This window comes from Podarcis pityusensis, assembly GCF_964106645.2.
Source record: "Podarcis pityusensis genome assembly, chromosome: 4".
Classification (NCBI taxonomy): domain Eukaryota; kingdom Metazoa; phylum Chordata; class Lepidosauria; order Squamata; family Lacertidae; genus Podarcis; species Podarcis pityusensis.
In genome coordinates this window covers 8827044-8844714 of record NC_138027.1, presented here as the reverse complement: position 1 = coordinate 8844714, position 17671 = coordinate 8827044, and the positions used below count along the sequence as shown (strand labels likewise).

General features: G+C 46.4%; 2 long non-coding RNA genes across 2 annotated transcripts; one reads left to right on the top strand and one right to left on the bottom strand.

Moving 5' to 3' along the window:
* Nucleotides 1-206: 206 nt before the first annotated feature.
* LOC308475439 lies at nucleotides 207-1990 on the top strand. Its single transcript, XR_013985196.1, has 2 exons — nucleotides 207-339; nucleotides 524-1990. It is a non-coding gene; the product is annotated as an uncharacterized lncRNA (long non-coding RNA).
* A 9063-nt stretch (nucleotides 1991-11053) lies between these two features.
* LOC308475487 lies at nucleotides 11054-15001 on the bottom strand. The gene is made up of 2 exons (XR_013985255.1): nucleotides 14142-15001; nucleotides 11054-13316 (listed from the first exon to the last, which is right to left on the bottom strand). It is a non-coding gene; the product is annotated as an uncharacterized lncRNA (long non-coding RNA).
* Between the last annotated feature and the right edge of the window lie 2670 nt (nucleotides 15002-17671).

Genomic DNA, 17671 nt, shown 5'->3' with positions numbered 1-17671 from the left:
TTCGTGCCAATCCAGTAGGGCTCTTCCTTATGCCCTGGCCCCAGACCTGCCAGCTACTGATCCTTGCATCGATCCACCATGAAAGAGAGCTTCGATGGCAAAGGACAATCTCATGCGTCCCACTCATGGTGGCAAGATATGGCTGGGAATGTGCATAATCTTGGATTGGTACCCAAAGTTAAGCTGTTATTATTCCTAAGCAGGGAATCGTGGCATGGCACTGCTGTAAGTAGCACAGATGGGACCTAAAATAACCACGGCAAGTGATGCGTTGAGGAAAACCACATGGCAGATTTTGTGGTTGTTGTTTTTTTTTAAAAAATATATAGTTATACAGTGGTACCTCAGGTTTAGTACTTAATTCGTTCTGGAGGTCCGTTCTTAACCTGAAACTGTTCTTAGCCTGAAGCGCCACTTTAGCTAATGGGGCCTCCTGCTGCCGCCGCGCCACCGGAGCATGATTTCTGTCCTTATCCTGCGTATGTAACCTGAAGCGTATGTAACCCGAGGTACCGCTGTACAGGCGTACCTTGGAAACCGAACGCCTTGGGAGTTGAACGTTTTGGCCCTTGGATGCCGCAAACCTGGAAGTGAGTGTTTCCGGTTTGCAAAAGTTCTTTGCGAATGTCTGTTGCAACTTCGGCAGCTTCCGATTGGCTGCTCAAACTGTTTCGGGAGTCGGACGGACTTCCGGAATGGATTCTGTTCGACTCCTGAGGTACCACTGTATAGCTGAGTTCGAAGCTTGGAAGCTGGATCTATCCAGTCCCTCAGTCTGTCTCATTCACAGATCACTTGCATTGTTTAAAAAAGTTCATAAAACACAGAGAAGTCTCATTGGTAAGGGAAGAAACGGTTCTTTACTTATAGTTTCTTCAGATTTACAAGGATGGCTTTGGATTTTAAACCTACATGGTGGGAGCTGGTTTCTCGTGGCTGCTTCATGCAATCGAGGGGAATGGAAGAGTTTAGGAAGGGTAGAGCTTGGGAATTTGGCAGGAAACCGCGAAGAATATTCATCCCTGACTATCTATTAGTCTAAGGGACACGGGTGGTGCTATGGGTTAAACCACAGAGTCTAAGACTTGCCGATCAGAAGGTTGGCGGTTCGAATCCCCATGATGGGGTGAGCTCCCGTTGCCCGGTCCCTGCTCCTGCCCACCTAGCAGTTCGAAAGCACATCAAAGTGCAAGTAGATAAATAGGTACCACTCCGGTGGGAAGGTAAACGGAGTTTCTGTGTGCTGCTCTGGTTCGCCAGAAGCGGCTTAGTCATGCTGGCCACATGACCCAGAAGCTGTACGCCGGCTCCCTCGGCCAATAAAGCGAGATGAGCGCCGCAACCCCAGAGTTGTCCGCAACTGGACCTAATGGTCAGGGGTCCCATTACCTTTACCTATTAGTCTCAGCCTTGCCCTCTCCTGAACGGCAATGTTGCTTATACCCAACCACAGACCGGGACAAGGAGAAAGGTTTGTGTTGGGCACACCTGGGCTGTGGGTTGTTCTGCTAGGCCAGGGATGGGAAAGGTGTGGACATAGGTCATCTCGGCCAACCCCCTGACCAGCAGGAATCACAACTAGAGAATTATCGCTGGTACCCTGAGTCTCACTGCAGTTGGTTCTGGAGGGGGGGGTGCATGTTTGGGTGTGTATGCTAGCTACAGACGAAGAGTCTTGAGACCCCCACAGAGGGATATGCATGAATTTCAGACACTGACATTGTCCCTTATTGACAGACCTCGCTGAAAACACTGGGACAGGCTGCACGGTCCTGCCAGGATTAATCCCAGCACAGAACCACTATCTTTCGCAGATGTACATATTTTGTTTTGTATGCGGAACATACAGAAATATTTATGAAAATATATCCGATGCTTTCCCCCTCCCTCTATTCTACTTTATATATAAATATTATATATATTATATATATATATATATTATAAGCAAGCTTGACAATGGTATGAAATAAAGGCTGGAATTGCACACGAATCTTGAGAATGCTTATTAACCCGAAGCAATGCTTTTCCTGGGAAGGCGCTGGCAACTTGAGTCTCAGATGCCATTGGGGCAGTGTGGCATAGTGGTTAGAGTGCCAGGCTAGGAGCTGGGAGGCCAGGGTTCGATTCCCCACTCAGCTATGAAGCTCGTTGGGTGACCTTGGGCCCATCGCTGCCTCTCAGCCTAACCTACCTCACAGGGTTGTTGTGAGAATAAAACGGGGGGGGGGGGAGAGACGGAATATAAACGCCATAAAGAAAGGAATGCATACATGAGCAGGGTCACATGATCATCACCTGCACCAGTGAAAAGCACTCTCTGGTAGATACTGGGAGTCCCAGGTCAACGGCAAAACCCACCATGGATGCTGGCTTGAATTTCCCGACCACCAAGAAATGCCAACCATCTAGGTCTCACTGTCCCCATGCCAATTTCCTACCACATTCCCAAAGTAGCTTCACCCCAAGGCATTGTGGGAAATTTAAATGGCTGCTCTCAACCTCCTGTTGCACACTGGAACACTGTTGTCCAGTATGTCTTTCAGGTCCCAACCACATGTTGTTGTTGTTTAGTCGTTTAGTCATGTCCGACTCTTCGTGACCCCCTGGACCAGAGCACGCCAGGCACTCCTGTCTTCCACTGCCTCCCGCAGTTTGGTTAAACTCATGCTGGTAGCTTTGAGAACACTGTCCCACCATCTCGTCCTCCGTCATCCCCTTCTCCTTGTGCCCTCCATCTTTCCCAACATCAGGGTCTTTTCCAGGGAGTCTTTTCTTCTCATGAGGTGACCAAAGTATTGGAGCCTCAGCTTCACGATCTGTCCTTCCAGTGAGCATTCAGGGCTGATTTCCTTAAGAATGGATCAGTTTGATTTTCTTGCAGTCCATGGGACTCTCAAGAGTCTCCTCCAGCACCAGAATTCAAAAGCATCCATTCTTCGGCGATCAGCCTTCTTTATGGTCCAGCTCTCACTCTCACTTCCACCACACAGCTCTCACTTCCCAACCACATAGGAACCTAATATATTGGTGGGTGCACTAGAGAGCCCTTCATTGAGGTCCTCTTCCACCCTGTATATGAAGGACATCAACAGAGTGACATAGGAAGCTGTTTCAAAAGAAAGCCCTTCTTCATTTTTCCACCTTCGCCGCATCAAGCAGTAGGTCCATTACCTTTCCCGCCCTGACCTGGCCACAGTGATCCATGCGACGGTCACCTGCAGGCTTGACTACTGTAATTCGCTCTACGCGGGGCTGCCCTTGAAGCTGTCCCAGAAACTCCAGTGGGTGCAGGATGCTGCAGCGAGGCTCCTCACGGGGTCCCTGCCATGGGAGCATATTCACCAAGTGCTTTACCAGTTGCACTGGCTCCCGGTGGAGTATCGGGTCAGGTTTAAGGTGCTGGTTTTGACCTTTAAAGCCCTTTGTGGCTTAGGGCCCTCATATTTACGGGACCGCCTCTCCTGGTATGTCCTACGGAGGACCTTAAGGTCTATGAATAATCATAGTTCAGAGGTCCCGGGCCCTAAGGAAGTCTGATTATCCTCCACCAGGGCCAGGGCCTTCTCAGTGATGGCTCCGACCTGGTGGAATGCTCTGTCCCGTGAGACCAGGGCCCTGCAGGATTTCACTTCCTTCGCAGGGCCTGCAAGAAATATTCCACCTGGCTTTCAATTTGAACTTAGCCTGATGTTTTATTCCCCTTCGTTCCCTCCCCCTCCCCTTTTTATGAAGATTACCCGCTCTGGGATCCCACAGCTGATTTCTCCCCTGGTCTCCATGCTGGCCCAAATTTAGCCAGCTAGCCCTGGTGATCATCTAATGTTTATTGGATGGATTCCACCCCCCCCCATTGATTTTTCAATTCTGAATTTATCGTTATTCACGTTTTATACTGTATTTTATGCTGTTTTTGTTGTTGCATCAATTAAGTGTTTTAAATTTGTTGTTAGCCACCCTGAGCCCGGTTTTTGAACCAGGAAGGGCAAGGTATAAATAAAATGTATTATTATTATTATTATTCATGCAGTGCAAGGTTAAACTATGGAACTCACTGCCACAGGACGGCCACCAACTTGGATGGCTTTAAAAGAGGGTTGGGCAAATGCATGGAGAAGACGAGAGATGGCTTCTAGCCATGATGGCTATTATCTGCCTCCACAGCTGGAGGGGGCAAGTCTACCAAATACCATTCGCTCGAAACCGCAGGAGGGGAGCGTCTTCTAGTGCTTGGGTCCTGCTTTGGAGTATCTGGTTGGCCACAGTGTGAGCAGGATGATGGGCAGACAGACCATTGGCCTGATCCAGCGGGCTCTTCTTCCTTTATATATATATATATATATATATATATATATATATATATATAGTTTTTTAACATTTCATTTTCAACAATAATTAAACATACTTTTACATCTTATACACTTTTTTTTGACTTCCATCAATCACATCTGAAAATGTTCCAATCTAATCACTTGATATACATTTCTTACTTTCACTATTACATTTAAATCTCATAACTAATATCTCTAATCTTTCTCTATTTTGCAATGTTCCATATATTTCTCCTTACAAAACTTCTTGTAGTCCAACTGGCATAATTTGTTGATTACAGTTGCTCTTCAAATAGTTCTTATATTTCTTTCAATCTTCTGTAAATCTCTGGTCCCGCAGGTTTCGAATCCTTCCTGCCATTTTGTCTAATTCTGAGTAGTCCAGAGAGATGGTTGAGTAGGTGAACTTCACTCATTGCTCCACCCACTTTTGCTTCCGGCTCCGCCCAGCCATGGTATGTGCCCCGCCCTCTGAAGATTGCCTAGAAAGTTATGTGGCCATTGGGCTGAGAAAAAATATTATTATGATTATTAAATATTATTTATACCCCACCCTCCCCAGCCAAGAAGAAGAAGAAGAGTTTGGACTTGATATCCTGCCTTTCACTCCCCTTAAGGAGTCTCAAAGCGGCTAACATTCTCCTTTCCCTTCCTCCCCCACAACAAACACTCTGTGGGGTAAGTGGGGCTGAGAGACTTCAGAGAAGTGTGACTGGCCCAAGGTTACCCAGCAGCTGCATGTGGAGGAGCGGGGAAGCGAACCCGGTTCACCAGATTACGAGTCTATCGCTCTTAACCACTACACCACACTGGCTCTCAAGACCGGGCTCAGGGCGGCTAACACCGGTATAAAAACAATTGATTGAAATACAACTTAAAAACAAGATTAAAATACAACATTAAAATGCAGCCTCATTTCAGTAGGAACTCGAATCAAACACTTTTGGGGGGAATGAAAACGTCAAGTCTTCACCAAGGCCAACTATCCAGACTGGTCCTATGTGGGCCAGAAAAAAGCCAGGGAAGTCCCCAAATAGGAGTTCCATCACAGAAGGAGAAAGGAAAAAGGAAAGAGGGGAGGAAGAAAAAGGAAGAAAAAGCCCCCTTCCTTGTGTTTTGGCCTCTTTCCAGCCTGTCTAATATCCTTTGGATGCCTTGCCTCATCTGTGGTAATAATGATGTCCGTTGGAGAAAACTCCCAGCTGCCCTTTTGTGGGGTTTTATTCTGGGGTGTGCGTGTGTGTGTGGTGGTGGTGGTGGTGTTGCATAGGCAAAAGAGGAAAGTGCCTTTACACCCACCCACCCACCACACCACAACAGACAAGGCAAATGACATTGTTTCCCATGAAGCTACACATTTGGGAGTTTGGGGGGAAAGAGAGAGAGAGAAGAGGGTTTGGGCGAGGAAAACTGCAATCTGAATGCAATTAACAATGGCTTTGTCAGGAAAGTGATAAACGGGTCCCGGAGGGATCAGCCTTGTTTCCTGCTAGAAAACAGACCCCTGAAGGCAGAACCACTCAAAGTGTCTTGCTGTGGAAGCCATGTGGCTGGTCTGCCGGGGAAGAGAAACCAGCCCTCTCTCTTTCTCGCAGGTTGCATGCACCGCTCCCTGGGACACGGCCTCCCCAACCTCTTCTGTACAGAACGTGCAAGGAAGGCCAGGGACAGAGGATAGCTTCCCCAAATGTTGCAAACAGCACGAGAAAGGGATTTTTGCCTGGAGAAAAAATTACTGTAAACTGCCCTCCGGATGAAGGATGCTATATAAGTTTGATTATTATTATTATTATTATTATTATTATTAATAATAATAATAATACAGTGTCTATTGTTAACGGAGGAATCTGAGGGCTCCCTTGGACAAAAAGACAAAGACAGCAACCAGGAGACTCCCACCCACAACAAGATGAAGCAAGATGGAAGCCCAGAACAAAAGAAGACCCCAACTTTTATTAGCTACTACCGTATTTTTCACCCCATAGGACGCACCAGCCCATAGGACGCACCAAGTTTTTTTGGGGGGAAATAAAGAAAAAAAAATTATTTCCCCCCCAGGCGCTTGTGGGGCCGGCAGCGGGGAGAAGCGCCGCCTGCCTGCAGACCAGGTCCGGGGACAGCGGGAAGACGCGCTGCGCCTCCCAGCTGTCCCCAGAGCTTGCAGGGCTGGCGGCGGGGAGAAGCACGCGTCTCCCCGCCGTCAGCCTCCAAACCACATCGGGAGACAGCGGGATGGCGGCGTTCCGCCTCCCCGCTGTCCCCCGACCTTGTGGGGCTGGTGCTGCGGCTCTCCTGAAGCCTGGAGAGCGAGAGGGGTCGGTGCGCACCGACCCCTCTCGCTTTCCAGGCTTCAGCGAAAGCCTGCATTTGCCCCATAGGACGCAAAAACATTTCCCCTTCATTTTTGGAGGGGGAAAAGTGCGTCCTATAGGGCAAAAAATACGGTAATTCCCCAAGCTACACCCCTAGAACTACATCACAACTACATCATGACTACATCATTGACACATCACAAAAAGGAGGGGTTGAGGGAGGGGTTGTGGAAGTAAGCTGAGTATCTTGTCACCTGGCTGGTTCCTCCTTTCCCCCTCCCCATGAGTCATTTCCAGAGGACAAAGGGGAGTTGGCAGTTTCCTGCCCCCAGAGGGAAGATCTGATCATTGTCCTTTGTTCCAGTCCGTGTTGAATCCACTCCCATATGCAAGTCCGTTGTGTCCTTGATGGTCCCAGACAGAAGACCATCAAGGTTGCCATGCCAACTGGGCAGGGCTCCTGAGTACGTGTTGGTATGGTTAAGGGATTATGGCCATCCTGTATCAAACTATCTCCCTTTGATAGTCCTTCCTTCATGGAGCAAAATAAAAGTGGACCGGTGTAAATCCGATGTAAGGTTGATTTATTATGAATTTATAACACAAACGTCGCATATGTCGTGTGTGAGTGTGAGTGTGTGCTGTGTTTGTACAAACTGAATGATTGGGGGGGTTCCTGCTTGCACTATATGCAAATAGACACCGTATGGATAAAGTTGAAAGAAGAACAACAATATACAAAATCGATAAAGACAATGCGAAAAACTTAGAGATGACATAAAAAAGCCAGAAGGAGGAACGAGGAAGTCAACTCTTAGGAGTAAATGTAAATGTAAAGTAATGTGTATATGTATAGTATGTAATTATAAAATCAATAAAGATTATCAATAATCATAATAATAATAATAATAATAATAATAATAATAATAATAATGCTGGCTGTGATTCCATTTTTTCCTGCAAATGGGACAGGAGCAAGCCAGCAGTAAGTCACACCAAGGAAGTGGAGTTTGAGATTTTTAAGCAGAGGTCAGCTGGCCATCTGTCAGGGATTTTTTAGCTGCAATTTCTGCATTGCGGGGTTGGACTAGACGACCCTTGGGGTCCTTTCCAGCTCTATGATACGGCAGTCCAGGGTTTATTTCAACAAGGCTTAAACAGCCCCATGGTGCTATTTGGCTGCATGAGCTTCTTCTCAGCAGGGGAACATGCACACAAACCCTCAGTGAGCTGGCGACCTGCTGAGTGGAGAATTCAATCCTGCAGGGAACCTGAGAGCCAGTGTGGTGTAGTGGTTAGAGTATCAGACTAGGACCTGAGAGACCAGGGTTTGAATCCTCGCTCAGCCATGAAGCTCACGTCGGCCTGCCACCGCCTCTCATAGGCAGTCATTTAATTTTATCCTGATTCTAATTTTAAAGGTGTATTTTAATCAATTGTTTGATTGTGTTTTAATTTGATGTTAGCTGCCCTGAGCCCATTCCTGGCTGGGGTATAAATAAAAATTTACCTATTTACTTACTTACTTCAGCCTTAATAATCAGTTCTGTGGATTAGCTGGAAGAATAAAACCACGTATGTCACCTTGATCTCCTCCAGAAAAAGGTGGATTATAGGTGCGATAAGTAAAACATGTCGTAGAAAGAGACCAATGCAGCCAGTGGATAATAATAATAATAATAATAATAATAATAATAATAATAATAATAATTTATTATTTATACCCCGCCCATCTGGCTGGGTTTCCCCAGCCACTCTGGGCAGCTTCCAACAAAAGATTATTATTATTATTATTTTTTAATAATTTTTGTTAAGGTTTTAAACAACAAAAAAAGAGAAAAAGAAAAACATACACAATACATATCACAACAACACACACAAAAAACAACACAAAATTCAACAATAAAGAAAAACAAAAAAAACATAACAATTAAAAACAATATCTCTTTTCCATTTCCATTTTTAAATTACTTATTTTCTGGACTTCCTCATACCTCCCTCTTTTGTATTCCAATCCAAATTATTTGTCCAGCAGTTTCTTTTCCACTTTTTTAATCCCAATCTTTAGTATAATAAAATATTAAAATATATAACTTCAACTTCTTTAAACCTAATCCTTAATCTTAGTATCATATAACATTAAAATTTTCCCTCTTAGTATCAAATTTCCATTTCTTTAAACATCTTTAATCTTAATCTTTAATCTTAGTCTATCATTAACTTTAACCTGTACAGCTGGAAACCACTTATTTTCAATCCAACATCACTCTAACATTCCTTAATTTTGCAGTGTTTCTGAAGATAGTCTTTAAATTTCTTCCAATCTTCCTCCATCGACTCTTCTCCCTGGTCACGGATTCTACCAGTCATTTCCGCCAATTCCATATAGTCCATAAGTTTCATCTGCCATTCCTCCAGTGTGGGAAGTTCTTGTGTCTTCCAATACTTTGCGATGAGTATTCTTTGCTGCTGTTGTTGCATACATAAAGAAAGTTCTATCCTTTTTTAACACCATTTGGCCGACTATGCCCAGGAGGAAGGCCTCTGGTTTCTTAGGGAAGGTATACTTAAATACCTTTTTTAATTCATTATATATCATTTCCCAGAAAGCCTTAATCTTTGGGCACGTCCACCAAAGGTGAAAAAATGTACCTTCAGTTTCTTTACATTTCCAACATTTATTATCGGGCAAATGATAGATTTTCGCAAGCTTGACTGGGGTTATGTACCACCTGTATATCATTTTCATAATATTCTCTCTTAAGGCCTTCCAACAAAAGATTAAAATACAATAGTCTGTCAAACATTAAAAGCTTCCCTAAACAGGGCTGCCTTCAGATGTCTTCAGTTGACTGTTCCTGGCATGTAGCCAAAGCGAAGCACAGGGCTGTTTAAAAGCCCTTTTGCAAACAGCCCCATGCTGCTCTTTGCAGAGGCTGCCTGCCTCTCCTGCTTTCCAGCAGCCCCAGATTGCTTCAGTCGGTGCACCCTGTTAAGTTGTGGGTGAACATATCAGACGACATAGCAATTCTTCAAACAGCTCTTGTTTATTCACAGGCCAGAACAGAACTGAACTGAAGGGTTCAGCCAGCCTGATTATATAGAGCTCCAGTACAAAGTAACTGTAACAACTTTCTGTAACTATCCAATCACTGAACGTCACTTTTGATCCCTTATTTGCACATGTGGACCTGAACTATCTACAGTATCCCCCTGCTGGCCCAGGGTGAGAACTTCAGTACATAACACACCCCAACCCAGAGCGATCCGAGGCTGTCTCCACCATCAGAGGCCAGATCTCCCGGAATCAGCCTGTTTCTGCTCGGAATTTAGCCCAAACCAGTGCACTGCAACAAAAGGTAAAGGGACCCCTGACCATTAGGTCCAGTCATGGCGCCTCTGGGGTTGCGGCGCTCATCTCGCTTTATTGGCCAAGGGAGCTGGCGTACAGCTTCCGGGTCATGTGGCCAGCATGACTAAGCCGCTTCTGGCGAACCAGAGCAGCGCACGGAAACGCCGTTTACCTTCCCGCCGGAGCGGTACCTATTTATCTACTTACACTTTGATGTGCTTTCAAACTGCTAGATCGGCAGAAGCTGGGACCGAGCAATGGGAGCTCACCCCATCACGGGGATTCGAACCACCGACCTTCTGATCGGCAAGCCCTAGGCTCTGTGGTTTAACCCACAGCGCCACCCGCGTCCTTAGTGCACTGCAATAGCCGGTGTCATTGGCGAGGATGTGGTTCACACAACAGTGGTGTGCTTGCAGAACCGTTGCTCCTGCCATCACAGCCGAGAACTTGTTTTTGTAACGTAGTCATCCCATCAGTCGCCTGGGGGTGGGAGACCATCTGGAGGGACCTTGAAATGTGTGAAAACAGAGCGCTTCTGTCTCCATCCCACCTTGCGAGGTAATTCTCTTCCACGCGTAAGCCAAGATGGGCTGTCTCCGAAACATTCAAAGCGGTGGAGTCTCCAGCTGCTTCCCATGGGATAATCTTCGAGAAGGCTGTGAGATCTCCAGCTTCCTGACTGTCAGCTGAAAGAACAAAAACCAGAAAAGGTTTTAATCTCTCGCACATCCCTTTATCTCTCCACGCACCCCTTCCGTCATCCCTCTCAAGTCTTCCATCCTCCTCAGGCTACTTCGCACAGTTTATTTCCTGCCTTCTTCAGTTGCGTGTCTTTGCTGAGTCCTTGGGGAAAAGGAAGAACTGGAGAACGCGGCTCAGGGTTTCAGATTGTGAACCAGGAGCAAAGTTTTTGCAGAACTGACACCCAGACAAAATGCACGATATCAGAGAGCTTGTGGTTTCCAGCAAATGGTATTCAGAGGCACTGCTGCCTCTGACTGTGGAGGCAGAACATAGCCATAAAGCCTAGTAGCTTTCTCCATTGATTTGCCAAATCCTGTTTTAAAGAAATCCAAGTTGGTGACCATCACTGCCTCCAGGAGGAGTGAGGTCCATGCTGGCCAGCGAGCAGAAAACCCGTTGGAGGTGTTAGAGAGAGAGGCGGGTGAGGAAAGGTCCGCCCATTAGCTTGGAGGGCACCATCTCTTCCTTGCAGATCTTGCGATGGAGCTCATTCTTTTGGGATGCTGATGAGGACACTTAAGAGGCCAGCTAAGGTCATTATCTCACAAAGAAACTTGCCTTAGTTCAGCAAACTCTGCTAGATTCCAACCTTCATTAGGTATGGGACCTCAAGAATTTGAAGGGACTCATGGCATATTCTAGACTGACCACCCCCAACCCACAACAATATAATAGATACCAAAAAAAGGCAAAATCACAGGCCAACTGCAGTGAGACTACCACCTCAGGTGGCAAGGTCCATGAGGGGCAACAGATCCAGCCTCCAAGGAATGCATCACCTGCTGCTGCTGCCACGGTGGCAGTGAAAGCCTTGGATGCTTGATCTACCATCTTCTCAGCAGCAGCAGGACGCCTGAAGCTACCTCTACAGCAGCCTCTTTCCCCACCCTTGTCCCTGATATAGATCCCTCCTTCTTCCCTGGTGGGGAGGTGGCGCCATTTTCTGGTTTGCCTCAGGTACCAAGATGTTTTGGGCTGGTCCTGGCCAACAGCTAATTGTTATGGGAGCGGCCGCCGAGACCACATAACACCAGTCCTGAAAGACCTACATTGACTCCCAGTATGTTTCCGAGCACAATTCAAAGTGTTGAAAGCCCTAAACGGCCTCGGCCCAGTATACCTGAAGGAGCGTCTCCACCCCCATCATTCAACCCAGACACTGATGTCCAGCTTCAAGGGCCTTCTGGCAATTCCCTCCCTGCGAGAAGTGAGGTTACAAAGAACCAGGCAGAGGGCCTTCTCGGTAGTGGCACCCGCCCTGTGGAACTCCCTCCCATCAGATGTCAAGGAAATAAGCAACTAATTGACTTTTAGAAGAAACCTGAAGGCAGCCCTGTTCAGCGACGTTTTTAACGTTTGACGTTTTATCGTGTTTTTAATATTCTGTTGGGAGCCGCCCAGAGTGGCTGGGGAAACCTGCCCAGATGGGCGGGGTATAAATAATAAATTATTATAATATTATTATTGTTATGGAAAGATATATCCTTAAGTGCCTGGCAGAGGGCAAATGTTTTCAGCAGACGTTGAACGATTGAAACAGAAGGTGCTCAACTCAGTGCTCAACCTGAGATATCAGACCAGGCCATCTTTTTTCTCAGGGGAGTGATCAGCCCATCTTGCAGCAAGTCCACCTCAAAAGTAAGGAATGCCTCTCTGTTTAAAGCACATATCCCTGATCCTCAAAGATGGCTGTCACAGTGTTTGCCAGCAACCATATGATTGCATGGGCAGAAGCATATCTCTCACGACTTTGCATCTGGAGTTCTCCATTCTAAAGCATGTTGCTGTCTCCCTTTCATCTCTGCAGTAAGCTCTGGCTCTCCTCTATATGTGGACATTGAACATCTTGAATTCATCTTGAAGGCATCTGACAAGGTTCCCCCATGATATTCTTCTTGGCAAGCTGGAAAAAATGTTTGCTAGATGATAATACTCTTCGGCGGTGGATTGGCAAGTGGTGGGTGGACTTGCACCCCAAAGAGGGCTCATCAACAGCCTTGCCTCGTCAGTGGGACAGGAGTGACAGTTGGGGTGCAGTCTTGCTTAACATCTTTATAAATGACTTGGACAATGAAGCAGAGGAAAGATTTGCAAATGACACCCAACTGGGGAGGGGTGGTTAATACCTTCAGAGACAGAAACAAGATCTAAGTTTATCTTGACAGGATGGAGAACTGGGCCAAAAAACCAAGGAAGAAATGAATGCATTTCAACAGAGATAAAGAGAAGTTCTGCATTAAGTCAGACGCACAAATGCAAGATGGCTTGACAGCTGTGAAAAGGATCTCAGGGGGTTTGGTAGACTACAGGCTAAGCGTGATTTGGCAAAGCGACGCAGCATCTGAAGAGGTCAATGCAACTCGAGGTTGCATCCTCAGAAGTTACAGTGGCCAGATGACAAGAAGCAAATGGTTCTGCTCTCTTCTGCTTTGCTCAGACCTCACCTGGAGTCCTTTGTCCCGTTCTGAGCACCATGCTTTAACAAGGCTATTGACAAAACTGGAGTGTAGCATGGATGGTGAAGGACCTGGGGGCAAGCTCTCCAAGGAAAGGCTGAAGGAGTTGAGTCCCTTTAACCTGGAGAGGCCTTTGTCCATGGAGTTTTCTTGGCAGGGATACTGGAGTGGCTTGCCGGTTCCTGCTCCAGGTGGATCACGTTTGGTCAAAACTCTCCACTATGACCTGTCCATCTTGGGTGGCCCTGCATGGCATAGCTCATAGCTTCTCTGAGTTATTCAAGCCCCTTCGCCATGGCAAGGCAGTGATCCATAAAGGGATCCAATACTTTGGCCACCTCATGAGAAGAGAAGACTCCCTGGAAAAGACCCTGATGTTGGGAAAGATGGAGGGCACAAGGAGAAGGGGACGACAGAGGACGAGATGGTTGGACGGTGTTCTCGAAGCTACAAACATGAGTCTGACCAAACTGCGGGAGGCAGTGGAAGACAGGAGTGCCTGGCGTGCTCTGGTCCATGGGGTCATGAAGAGTCGGACACGACTAAACGACTAAACTGTTGGGATACTGCCAGGGAGACAAAATCTATCATGACTCCACGTCATCTCCGTTCCGATCCATCGATCTCCCGTAGACACGCAGTATCAGCAATTAGCGACACGAGCTCCAGGAATAGCTTGCCACATTCCAGAGCTGATGCATGCTCTATCAGCAGATAATGCACAGCGAAAGACGCACACAGGAGAGCATTATTTACAAGTTTATTCAGCGTTGATCAGAACAAAGAGAAAACATGACTGCCAGCTTCAGTGTCTACAGACACACAGAGAGAAACGAAAGCAAAGACACAACAGAAACATCCTGTGAACAGGAAATACGCAGGCTGTGTGACTCACAAAGCCTGCTCCCTTTTAAGGTGGAACGGAAATATCCTAACAAACAACAACCTGGAGAGGATTAAGAGACTATTTATGTACAGAGTGTGTTTTTTTGTACGGTCCCACCACCAATCCCCTGGCTCTGAGCCTTCCTCCTCTGGGGAGTTCCCTCTTCCTCCTCTTGGAGGTCCTCTGCATCCAGCCAGTCCCTGACAGTCACCTACAGAGGACATCTGGGCCTCTAGTGACAAAGATGCATCCAGGAATACTTCCAAAATATGCACTTGCTCCTTCAGAGATACTGCAGCCCCATCCAGAACAGGTAACCCGCCAGTTTTCCCAACATGGGAACCACACGCCCAAAGATTCTCCATCTTCCTAGGATTCAGACACAGTTCATTGGCTCTCGTCCAGTTCACCACTGCATTCAGACACTGATCTAGAGATTGCACAGCCTCCTCTGGGCAGCTGTAGGATCCTGGAGACAAGGATTCTTCTCCCCGCGACCTATCAAGGGTGCAATAACAGTAGAGGGTACTACATTGGCAGGAGGTGGGAATAGAAGTCACCTCTTCTATTAGAGAGTGGCTTGCCAAATTATTGGAGTACTACAATGTATCCAAAACAATGGGAGAAATTGGAAGGATCTCAAAAGAGAAGATAGACAGGGACTGGAAGGTGTTTAAAAGATACTTGCAAAACTATATCGAAAAATCAGAACTCCTATTAGAATAAACAAGTTCCGTTTCAAATACTGAAATACTAAATAAGATGGATAACAATGGGTAATAGAAAAAGAAGTATGAAATTAGGTTAAAGGTGTGTGAAAGAAAGTAATAGAAGTGGAAAGAAATTGCAGTTGAGTAGATTGGAAGTCTAACACAAAGGTGGGGTGAGGGGTGTGGATGGTGATGGGAAAAGGAATTATCTGTGGGATTGAGTGCAGGTATGTTTGAACACTTTTAAGGATTGCATGAAATGTATGTTTGTATATTTGTAATATATGTGTATTAATGAATTATTTTAACAATAAAAACTTTTCAAAAAAAGAAGTCACCTCTTAAAAATCCATGATTCAGCACAACGTTCAGGCAAAGAGAACACTTTCAGCAGCCAACCGCAAAGTGATGAGGTGAAGGGAGAGAAGTAGAGTAGTCCTAGCAAGAAAATGGAAAATGGACAAACCAGCTGACGCAATGGTACAGAAAAATGTGGGAATATAGCAAGTTGACAAAACTTGCTATATAATTCAATAAATACTGAAGGATGTGCACCAAACACATTTATCGAAAATTTGGAGCCCGTTAATTATAGGAAAGCCAAATTCCAAGACAACCTTCAAGCTTATGCATTGCTTTCAGTCACGTAATTTGGCCGGCTGCTGGAGAACGCATTCGTAACCAAGGATACCTAGTAAGTGTATGCAACGATTTTAAAAACATAAATGACTTTTAAAATACAAATGCATGATATTATTAAATCATATTTATAATCCATGTTTTCGCACAGAGGAGCTTGTTTTGTGCAACGCAGAAAACGAGCAGGTCAGATGGAAAGTTGGGTTACACAGATGTATGCCCTGGTAACTTCAAGACCGGGCCGTTGCAATGCTCTTTACATGGGGTTCCCTTTGAACACGGCTTGGAAGCTTCTATTAGTGCAGAATGTGGCTGGCCGACTGTTGACAGGTTGGAGGCGAACAGATCATATAACACAAGTATTGTTCCAGCTACACTGGCTGCCTCTAGGCTTCCAAGTCAAAATGCTGGTTTTGATCTTTAAAGCCCTTTACATCTCAGGACTCCCAAGATCTCCTGGAACTCTTAGATCAGCAGTTCTCAACCTGTGGGTCCCCAGATGTTGTTGGAATACAACTCCCATCATCCCTGAGCTTTAGCCTTGCTAGCTAGGGGTGATGGGAGTTGTAGTTCAACAACATCTGGGGACCCACAGGTTGAGAAAGGCTGTCTTAGATCATCTGAGACCCTTCTCCAGGTTCCCCCCTCTGAGGAAGACTCGAAGAATGATGGCAAAAGAGGGGGCTCTTATTTTGTGGCTCCCCACCCATCCAGGAGTGCCTTCACTGGTATCTTACATTTCCTTCCAGTCTGAGATCTTGTACTTTACGTGTGTGCAAGGCCTGCTTACCAAACACAATGTATTCCCTGGAAATGTTTCGTCAGATGAGTGTTCACATAACGAGTCCACGATTTCCATCATTTCATATGGAAATGTTTCTAATGCGGGATTTGTCCGCTCTCTCTCCTCCCTCTCTCTGTGGGTTCGTCCCGAAATGACTTCAGCCAATCAGCAAGAGAGACTAAGGACGAAACGTCTAGATTTGATCTCGCTACCCACTCTCTCCGCAAATGGCTGCCACAGACCAGCGAAGCACAAACAAGGAAGTCAGCTGTTTGGATAAGTGAATCTGCAGAGCGTATAGCAAGGTTTGGGCATGATTCTCTACATGTGGATAAGTGAATTTTCACAGAAGAGGAAGAAGAAGACTTCTACCTGACACACTTCTTCTCTGTGTGCAGCAAGTATTTCTTTTAAACATTCTGCAAAGGTCCAGGTCAGCAAAAGCTACAGGACAGGACTGGAGAATGAGTGCCAGGGCCACATCCCTTGCAGGCAATTTTCCAGGGGCCACATGCCAGTAGTGGGTGGAGCCAAAGGGAAAAGTGGGTGGAGCAACGAGTGTGCCTCATACCTTTGTGCAGTTGTCTGCATTCGAAAACCACACCCACACATCTCTTCACTCTCCATCCTAGCCCCCTCAAATATTTTATGGGGGGACTGAAGGGACCTTGGCCCCTAAGACTTGGCTCCTATGTCCCTTAGGAAGGAGATCCCCCAATCCTAGATGTGCTCCCTTTTCCAGGCCAGAAGGCTTGTACAGAAAGATGAGCTAGTGAGCTCCTCTGCTGCCGGTGCAGCTCTGCTGCGATGACATTCGGAAGCAGGTGGCTTTCGTGATGAGAGAGCTACGCAGCTCCTCAGCCCACGATAGGCAACACGCCAGGAGTCCGAGCTGAGGAGATCCCATATTTATCATCCCTGCGTCGCTGGGACTGACAAGGGAATAGATTAGCGTAATAGAGCTAAAGAGCAAACATCTTCTCACGGCTATTTCTTAAAGGACCAAAGTTTTCAACTAGGATTTGCCCTGACAGGAGTAAGTGCATATTCGGGTTCCCCTCCTTAATGGGCTGCATCTGCTTAGTGTAACTTCGCCTTAGGATGTGATGTCTTGTCAGGCTTGGAAGGGATATTTTATGGAGCAATCTGCTCTTCTCCACATCCGAGCTAGCAATGATTAATGCAATGCGTTCTACACGGGGCTGCCTTTGGAAATGGCCCTTAATGACCCATAAGCATCAGTAGGGGTCCAATCCTGCTTCTGCTCACTGGGTTAGGCAGATAGATCCCTGCTGTAGTCTGGTAGGTACGTCTTACGTCTTAAAAGGGATGCGGGTGGCGCTGTGGTCTAAACCACTGAGTCTCTTGGGCTTGGCAATCAGAAGGTTGGCGGTTCGAATCCCCGCAACGGGGTGAGCTCCCGTTGCTCTGTCCCTGCTCCTGCCAACCTAGCAGTT